This window comes from Oryzias melastigma, unplaced genomic scaffold, assembly GCF_002922805.2.
Source record: "Oryzias melastigma strain HK-1 unplaced genomic scaffold, ASM292280v2 sc00296, whole genome shotgun sequence".
NCBI lineage: Eukaryota > Metazoa > Chordata > Actinopteri > Beloniformes > Adrianichthyidae > Oryzias > Oryzias melastigma.
Genome location: NW_023416911.1, coordinates 220,875 through 230,574, shown reverse-complemented (window position 1 = coordinate 230,574; position 9,700 = coordinate 220,875). Strand labels below are relative to the sequence as shown.

Genomic DNA, 9,700 nt, shown 5'->3' with positions numbered 1-9,700 from the left:
AAGACTTATTGTCTCTGTCCCATTTAACTAAATCAATTAAGCTTTTCAATTAATTTTCCTTGTATTTTAACAATAATATGTCATCTGGCTGGCAAAAGGCAACAAAAGCAAACCAATAAAAACAAAAAACAAAAACAAGAAACGTTGTGGAGGCCGTGAAAATGTCCACGTCCACGCTCACCGTGGTCGGGATGCCTTCTAAAATTTCCATCTTCTATTTCTTTGTTCCATTCTGTGTCTGCTGTGACTTTTCTCAGGGCAGTTCTTCACTCAGTGTCCAGGCTTCCTACAGTAGTAGCAGACATGTGCACGGTGTGGAGGGTCATCTTTTTTCTTTTTGTCATTGCTGCGTTTTATCTGGCCTGGTTTGTTGGTGACAGGCGTGTCGGAGCACATCAGCCATTCAGACAAATGTCAGTTCAGTCCAGTCCACACAGGACATCTTTGGGGCTTCTGTGAGAGATGAGCAGAACCCATCCAGGAAGCGACTCTTCGTCAGTGCTTCATGTGGAGGCAATCTTCCTTCTAGTGCAGTCGTTGAGCTTTGACAGATCACATGTGGAAGGGAAGCTTTCATTCATGGCAGGTCAGAGGTCAGTCAGCCACATGTTGTAGATTCTGTCAGCGTTGTTCTGTCCCAAAGTCATTCAATCTCCTTTGCCATGGCTGCTCCTCCTCTCTCTCGGGGGTCAGGAGGTGTTTGGACGCTGCCATGAGGTTATCTGTAACTTGCACCACAGGGAGCTGCAGGATAGGACTTTGGGTCACTGACGCTGCTCGTCCACTTCTCAGTCTCATAGGTGAAAAGGCTGATGTTGGACCCAGACCGAATACCTCAGGAGATTCAGTCTCAGTGGTTGAGTTGATGATGGCGTCAGCTGTAACTTGATGTTGGTGCTGACCCGCGTTGCTGCTGCTTGGAGAGGAGTGAGGAGGAGGTTGAATGGAGGAGCTGGAATACTGGCTTCAATTAAGGGCAAGGGGTCAGGTTGGGAGGGTGGAGGGATGGAGTCCGCTCGACAGGTCAACTTTGGTTCCCCATGAAGTCTGCAGTGGACAGAGAGAGGAAAAGAAGTAGTTTCTGTTTTTTTTTTTTACACATTTCTCCGTTGTTACCCACCCTCACTGTCTGATTGCTGCTCTTTAGAGGCATTAAGGTGTGTTTTTTTTTAATCTGCAGCTCACAGCTCACAATATTACTAAAATTTCTTCTTTGTCTAATCAGATGCTGCTGTTAGACCTGATCTGCTCTGGTTCTCAAAGACTTCCCTGTTTAAACTTCACAATAGTCAAAACCATAGATTTTTCTTTCATAAACATTATTAACTTGGAATCCACGCCAGGATTCTCCACTTTCCACGTTTCCCATGTTTACTGGTCTCCCGCATAATAAACTCACAACCTTTGGTCTGGTCTCACCTGATAAGAAACTTATCAAATTCACAGAAAACTCCTTCGATCTCGCCGTAGCTCAAAAAGGCATCACCTAATTACGTATTTTATGCACAGGCAAACTTTGCGTTGGTCTTGTTTAATTATAGGTCACAGTCTACTGTTCTTCCAAAATAAACTCACAACCTTTGGTCTCGTGTTCACTCACAAACAGATTTTTGCATTGTTCTCGTGTTCACTCACAAAGGTAATTCTTTCCCCTGGTCTTGTATTTACTCACAGGCTTTACAAAGAAATTAATTCTTTCCCCTGGTCTCGCATTTACTCACAGGCTTTACAAAGAAAATATGTTTATTATAGGTCAGTCTTTAGTCCCTGGTCTTGGTAGACGTCTTTACCTCACAGGCTTTAGTGGGAAACAAACCCCTTTTTTTTTGCACAAACAACCCAAATTAATAATCAAAGGAAGAATAAACGAGAAAAGAAAATAATTGGAATGCTCCTCACCGGATTCAGTCCACCCAGGTTCTTTTGACGGATACCGTCACGGTCAATCGGAACGACGGACCCCGGTCCCTTCAGGATCTAGGTGGCCAACCTTCGTGGTCCTCCGTCCCGACGGACACGTCCGGGATCCCACTTCTGACACCAAATTGTTGTGGAAAAATGTAGAATCCGATGGAGGAACAGACACATCTTAGGATTAACACAAGTGTTTAATAACAGCATCAGAAAAAATACACGCGGTGCACAAGAACATGCAGGGAAAGCTCTGTTAGAGGGTTCCAACGAACTGACAAGATGCAGACCCTTTATAGGGCTCCTCTCTACATCTGTCTCTGGGTCAACAGAAGCCTCTGCTTCCTGTATTTGTCTCAGGATCAACTTGTTATCTGTGTCTTAACAGAACCAGCATTTATCTTGGGGTCAGCAGAAGCCTCTGCATCCTGCATTTGTCTCGGGGTCAACGTGCTATCAATGTCTTAACATCAAACACTCCCTACGTTGGAATTCTAACGAATTCTCCCAGCCTGTTCTGTCCCAAAGTCATTCAATCTCCTTTGTAATGGCTGCTCCTTCTCTTTCGAGGTTCAGGAGGTGTTTGGACGCTACCATGAGGTCATCTGCCGCTTTTACTACGGGGAGCTGCAGGATAGGACCCTGGGCTACTGATGCTGCTCGTCCACTTCTCAGTCTCATGGGTGAAAAGGCTGATGTTTGACCCAGACCGAATACTTCAGGAGATTCAGTCTCAGTGGTTGTGTCGATGACAACTTCAGCTGCAGCTTAAAGCAGATGGGAGGGGTGCTGACCTGTGTTGCTGCTGCTTGGAGAGGAGTGAAGAGGAGGATGAATGGAGGAGCTGGGATACTGGCTTCATTTAAGGACAAGGGGTTAGGTTGGGAGGGGGGAGGGATGGAGTCCGCTCGACAGGTTGGCTCTGGTTCCCCATGAAGCCTGCAGAGGACAGAGAGAGGAAAAGAAGTAGTTTCTGTTTTTTTTGTTTTTTTTTAATCTGCAGCTCACAGCTCACAATATTACTAAAATTTCTTTCTTTGGCATGTCGAAAGAAAGAAACAAACCACGTTGGCGTTGGTGGTGTCGTTGGCGTGCTAGAACATGATCGATGAGGTGCCAATGTTTGGGTCGTGGATGCATCCAGGTTGTCTTCAGAATGTCCTTTTTGCTGGAAGATGGTATTGGTGATGACAAATTGTTGTTCCATGCAAAACTCAAGCAGCAAGCGCCCATTTTCGTTGCAGTTTCCGACGCCGTGTCTACCAAGAACTCCTTTCCAGGCAACTGTGTCTTGGCCCACTCGGGCGTTAAAGTCTCAAAGGATTATTACTTTGTCGTCTGCAGGGGTGCTTTGGAGGAGGCTGCGAAGCTCGGAATAGAACTTGTCCTTGTCCGCAGGTTCAGCTTGAAGAGTTGGGGCATACACTGTAGAGCGTGACACACTTCTTGTTCATCAGGGGGAGACGCATGGACATGATGCGGTCCGAATTACCGATTGGCAGGTTTTCAAGCCTGGAGACGATGGAGGTTTCAATCATGAGGCCGACACCAGAGAGACGCCTTTCAGCTGTCGGTTTCTCTGACCAGAAGAGGGTGTAACCGGCACCTTTCTCCTGGAGGCTACCTTCCTCGGAGAAGCGAACTTCGCTGAGTGCAGCAATATCAAAATCCAGCCTGTACAGTTAGTATGCAATCAGAGCAGAGCGACGTTCAGGTCTGTTTCTATCTTCTTTGACGAGCATGGTTCTGATATTCCAGCATGCCAATGTCAGTGCTTGTGCATCCTTACAGGTGGGTGCATACCTTCTTTCTTTCATTTTTGTTTGACCTCTAAGAAGATGCCCGTTGGCCGCTGTAAACCAACTAGGGGGAATGAGAGACGAGCTTTGGTTAGGCCAAATTTTTTTAGGCCCCTCTCCGTGCGGAGCAAGCAGTGCATCCCCAGAAAAGGCTGCTTGGTCGTTCAGGGTGTGCCGAATGATGCTGTCGTCTCTAGGTCACCATCGGGCGACCAATATCCTGAACCACCTGCATGCAAGCTTGGAGCTGCGGCTTCCAGTGACATCTTTCACCTGCCGTTTTCGCCCCCTCCCATCGCTACAGGACTTGGAGGAGTTGGTGGTAAGCGGACGCAGACAAGTCCTTCGAGCCTGCGCAGTGTAGTTTTAAGGTGAAGTGCAGTGTGGGCAGTCCTGGCCCCACCCTTTACACCCGTGGTTCATCTGTCATAGCCTAGCAAGCTAGGACAGTGACAGCGAGGTCCACGGGTTGTAGGTTTTACATCAGACTGTCCTTGTCCTAGCCTCTGGCTTGGAAAAAAAACCTTCCTCGGAGGCACGGGGGGTATGTTGGCCGTTGAGATCGTCTTGGATCACTTCAGCCCTGGCCGGTGACCTCAATATCAGGTTCATACGCCCAGTGGTGCAATATTAGACACCACCCCCTCACATGGTTTAGCCCGCCAGCTGAAGCGGTTTACCACGGTGTGGCGCTTGACCCAGCATGTGAGAGATTTAGGGATGAGTGGGGACCAGTGATGCCTGTCCACCCTACAAATAGGGAGCAGAGTGCCAGACTCCAAAGGTACCACCCCTCCCCAGAGCCCCTACGCCCTCTACTAAAATTAATTATTTGTCTAATTAGAGGCTGCTGTTAGACTTGATCTACTCTGGTTCACAAAGACTTCAATGTTTAGACATCACAATATTCAAAACCATCTTTCATAAACATCATTAACTTGGAGTTCACGCCGGGATTCTCCACTCTACTTTCCATGTTTCCCATGTTTACTGGTCTCCCGTATAATAAACTCACAACCTTTGATCTGGTCTCACCTGATAAGAAACGTATCAAATTCACAGAAAACTCCTTCCATCTCGCCGCAGCTCACTAAGGCATCACCTAATTTCGTATTTTACTCACAGGTAAACTTTGCGTTGGTCTCGTTTAATTATAGGTCACAGTCTACTGGTCTTTTAAAATCACAACCTTCGGTCTGGTCTCATCTAATAATAAATTACCAAATTCACAGAAAACTCCTTTTTACGGCATCAGGCAAAAGGGAACCCAGGAGCAGGAAGGACTCAAGATCAGATGGGGAACGAAGAATAATATTTAATAGCACTCCAAAACGTAGAAGACAAAACAAGACTCTGCGACAGTGAAACACCAAAAGACCATAACTTAAATACCTGTAATAATAATGACAAATAATATGCAGCTGTGGCAACCAGGTGAGAGCAAAGGAGGAGGGGCAAACACTGCTGAACGTAACACTCCTTCGTTCTCACCGTAGCTCACAAAGGCATTACCTAATGTAGTATTTCACACAAAGGTAAACTTGACGTTGGTCTCGTTCATTTCGGTCACAGGCTCTACTGGTCTTCCTTAAAAAATACACTCACAACCTTTGGTCTGGTCTCATCTGATAAAAAATTACCAAATTCACAGAAAACTCCTTTGATCTCACCGTAGCTCACAAAGGTATTACCTAATTACGCATTTCACGCACAGGTAAACTTTACGTTGGTCTCGTCTATTTATGGTCACAGTTTAATCGGTAGATGTCTTTACCTCACAGGCTTTAGTGGGAAACAAACCTTTTGGTTTTTCACAACAACCAAAATTAATAAAAATGTAAAAAAAAATAGAATAAACGATAAAAATAAAAATACATGGAATGCTCCTCACCGGATTCAGTCCACCCAGGTTCTTTTGGCAGATCCCGTCATGGTCGATCGGAACGGCGGACCTCGGTCCCTTCAGGATCCAGGTGGCCAACCTTCGAGGTCCTCCGTTTCTACAGGCACGTCCAGGATCCCACTTCTGACAACACCAAATTGTTGTGGAAAAATTTTGAATCCGATGGAGGAACAGACACATTTTAGGATTAACACAAGTGTTTAATAACAAAATCAGAATAATACACGCTGTGCACACAAGCATGTAGGGAATCTCTTTCATAGAGGGTTCCGACGAAATGACAAGATGCTAGGGCTTTTATGGGGTTGCTCAAACCATTTGTCTCTCGGCCTGGTGGTCTTGTCTCTTGGGTGATGGTCTCCTGGGCCTGTTGGCCTCCTCTCCATGCCAGTAGTGGGATCCCAGAGATTTAAGATTTAAAGCAGGGGATCAAACTACATCAGAGCCTGGGGGTGTCCAGGTCTCGGTCTAGAGAACTAGTGTGTGTTCACTTTCGGCTTATCCCTTTCGGGGTCGCTACAGCACCCACTGTTTCGCATCAGTGAGTTTGCCAGAGAGGGGCACAGGGACCCAGTTAGGCAGCAGCGTCAAGGACCCAATCTGGGTGGGGATCAGTGGACAACCCTGGGAATCCTTGCTCCTTGCTCTCGAGAACTCGTCCTCTCCAAAACTCCATCAGTGGGTGTGCCTGGTCGGGCCTTGTTTACATCACTCCTTGGGGCCTCTGTTCCTCTTGGGTGCGCCTCTCCTAGGCGGGGGTGGGCGGGCCCTTTCTTCCTCCCCCTGGACCTCCCGCGGCTCGGGTGGGCGGTTGTCTGGAGCATGGGGGTGGGTGTTCCTTGGGGGGCCCTGGCTCGTACCAGGCAGGGTGATGCTCGGCGCTGCTGGGTGGTGGTGGGCTGCTCTTCGGGGGTTGGGGGGCTCTCCTAGGGTGGGGCCTCGCGTTGGCCCTCCTGGCGGGGTGGGGGGGGCTGCTCTTCTGGCTGGGGCCTGCGGTCTCTGTGTTCGTGTGCCTTCCTGCTCTCGGGTGTGGGGGGCCTCTGCGGTGGTCCCGCGTGCCCCGGTCTGGGTGTTTGGCGGGATTGCCCAGCGGGCGGTTTCTCTCCGTGGCTCCATGGGAGGTGTTGAGGGGATCCGGGCTGCAGCTGCTGCCCCGGCGGGGGGTCTTGGCGTAGGGATGGCAGCGTGCACTCCCCCTGAGTACATTCCATCACCATCCACCTCAGTGAAACATAAATATTCACCTGAACACAGGTGTCAGCTCACCTTTGCACTAATAGTTTGTGTGACAGAATGAAAGGCTTTTTTTGTGTCGATTTGTATGATGAAGTGTGTGAGCTGCAGTTATATTGTGTACATTCTGACCAGTTTAAATGTGGAGATGTGTATCTCAACCAACAGGTGTGTGTGTAATTACAAGTGTGTGTGTAGGCAGGCCCCGCCCATTCTAGTTTACTATTTAGACCTGGAAGTTTTATGATGTTGTTTCCCTCTGTTGCCACCTTCTTTTTTCTCTAACCCCCCCCCCCATCTTCTTTTCCGTCCGGTCCAACAAAACAAAAACAAAACATAATCAATATAAATAATGTTTAGCATGAAATACAACAGAGGTTTATACTCAATAAATCCCTGTTGTGACAGTAAAATCTGCCCAACACTAGAGGTGCAGTTGAATTAAGTACATGTGTAGTATATGTATAGTATATGTGAGTATGTTTAGTTTAAAGGTGGAGACTATTTTGGCCAACAAGTGTGTGTGTAACTATAGTTTGTGTAGACAGGCCCCGCCCATTCTAGTTTATCACTTAGTCCTGGTTTTATGATGTTGCCTCCCTCTGTTGCCATCTTCTTCTTCCTCTCCCCCCACCCCTCCCCCACCCTCTTCCTTTTTTCCATCCGGTCCAACAACAAAGAAAAATAAATAAATAAATAAAATAAAACATAATCAATATAAATAAAGTTTAGGATTAAATACAACAGAGGTTTATACTCAATAAATCCCTGTTGTGACAGTAAAATCTGCCCAACACTAGAGGCTCTCAGCCCGCATCTGTTTGCTCAGCTGTTGGACAGGACAAGTTAAAAAAAAAAAAAATTGGCAGTAATTTGCTTTTTTTAAGCGCTGCATTTATATTCTGTTGTTTATTCCACTGTGTCAGAAGGTTGCCCTCTGTCTCTCCCTCTGGCTCCCTCCGCACACAGTCTCCTGAGTATTAGCAACTTCCTGTTCTCTTCTCACTGCATTTCCCATCAGCCCCTGCAGCTCCTCCCAGAAGCTCCTCAGCTGCTTCTCATCTGCAATCACCCTCAACAGCTTAAAGCCAGAGGACCAAGCCAAACTCAGTGCGAAGTATTATCCTCCCTGCTATCCTGAATCTCTGAATCCTACCCTTACTGTTGCCGACTTATTTTGAATTCCACTCTCTCCTGTCAGCCACCTGCCTCGACTCCTGCCTGGCCTTGACCTCCGCTTGCCTCTCCTCTGACAAAGCCAAGCCAAGCTGTGCCTGACCTTCGCCTGTCTCTGACTACCGTCTGCCTCACCTATGAAATCTCCACGCTGTGCCTGACCGCTGCCTGTCTGACCAGCTTCTGCCCCTCAACTCATTCATAAAACGCTGCATATGGATCCAACTGCCTCTGACTCCTTGTTACACAATGCTTTAAGACTGACAGATTTAAATCCAGAAACTGTCAGCATGATTTGCCAATCAGCCCAATTTTTTTTTTTTTTTTTAATTTGTTTTAGAGTAGTTGATGGGAACCAATTTAACACAGTAGATAGTTGTACAGTATCTGGTTGTGAACCTACACCAAATGAATTGTTCTGCGGTTATCAGTTTCATCATGCAGACCTTCGGAGAACCCCTGAGGAAGCTGATGTAACAATGACATTTCAAATACTTTATAATACCAAGAATCAGGATGGTGTTCACAACATCAAAATCATTTCTGATGTCACTGATTGTATTTGTTCTCTTGATGAATTTTGTGAGCAACAGAAGTTGACATGTTCCCTGATCATGGAAGCCACTAAGAGGGTTTCAGTGGACATACAGGCTTCAGACATTGTATCTCATCTGCTGGCAGCCCATGGACTAAAGGCTGGTTTATACTTCCACAGGATTCGTAATCGCCCACGTCCCAGTGGTCGCACGGCCACCGAATGCTGCACCTGCTGATGACGTCATCCACGGCTGAAATGTTATCCCCCCCCCAACACACCACAGCATAAAACAAGCCCCTGAAAAAAAACGGACTGACAAAACATAGAAAGGAGCTCAGAGCAGATGCTAAAAGAGGCGAGTCTTTTTAAAAAGTATAGCTTGCTCTGCTCCTTCCTGTATTTGCAGTCCATGTTTGCTGACCAGTTCAGACTCTTGTCCAGCAGGATTCCCAGGTAGTTGTCTACTACCTCCACCTCTGCCCAATGATGATGATGGTGATAGGCTGAACCGCAGCAGGTGCTCAACGAAAGTCCAGCACCATCTCCTTTGTCTTGCTGGTGTTCAGATGGAGGCAGTTTCCCTGGCTCCAGTGCTCAAAGTCTTCCACCAGCTGCCTGTATTCCCGCTCCATACCCTCCTTGATACATGCCACAATAGCAGTGTCGTCAGAGAACTTCTGCATGTGATACATATCAGAGTTGTAGTGGAAGTCAATGGTGTAAAGAATAAAGAGGAGAGGCGAGAGCACATATCCTTGTGGAGCACCTGTGCTGCCAGTCAGCACAGAGGAGCTGCAACTCTCCATCCATACAAACTGTGGCCTGTTTGTCAGGTAGTCAATAATCCATGTCACCAGCTGGGAGTTCACGCCATAAGAAAGGAGTTTCTGCTGTGGAAGGAGGGGCTGGATGGTGTTTAAAGCGCTGGAAAAGTCCAAAAAGAGCATTCTGACAGCGCAGCCACCCCCGTCCAGGTAGGAGAGAGCCCGGTGTAAAAGATATAGGACCAGGATTGTCTACCACTTAGTTCATTTAGCCCACACAAACTGCATAATACATTTACTATGAATGCACATGTACAAAATCTGAGCTATATAAGAGAACTCAACACAGCTTAAAAGCAAAATTAAATAAAAAAAA

At 47.0% G+C, this 9,700-nt stretch overlaps 1 long non-coding RNA gene across 1 annotated transcript; it reads right to left on the bottom strand.

The window, feature by feature from the left end:
• Window positions 1-1,162: 1,162 nt before the first annotated feature.
• Window positions 1,163-6,133, bottom strand: LOC112141530. Its single transcript, XR_002918411.2, has 2 exons — window positions 2,706-6,133; window positions 1,163-2,034 (listed from the first exon to the last, which is right to left on the bottom strand). It is a non-coding gene; the product is annotated as an uncharacterized LOC112141530 (long non-coding RNA).
• Between the last annotated feature and the right edge of the window lie 3,567 nt (window positions 6,134-9,700).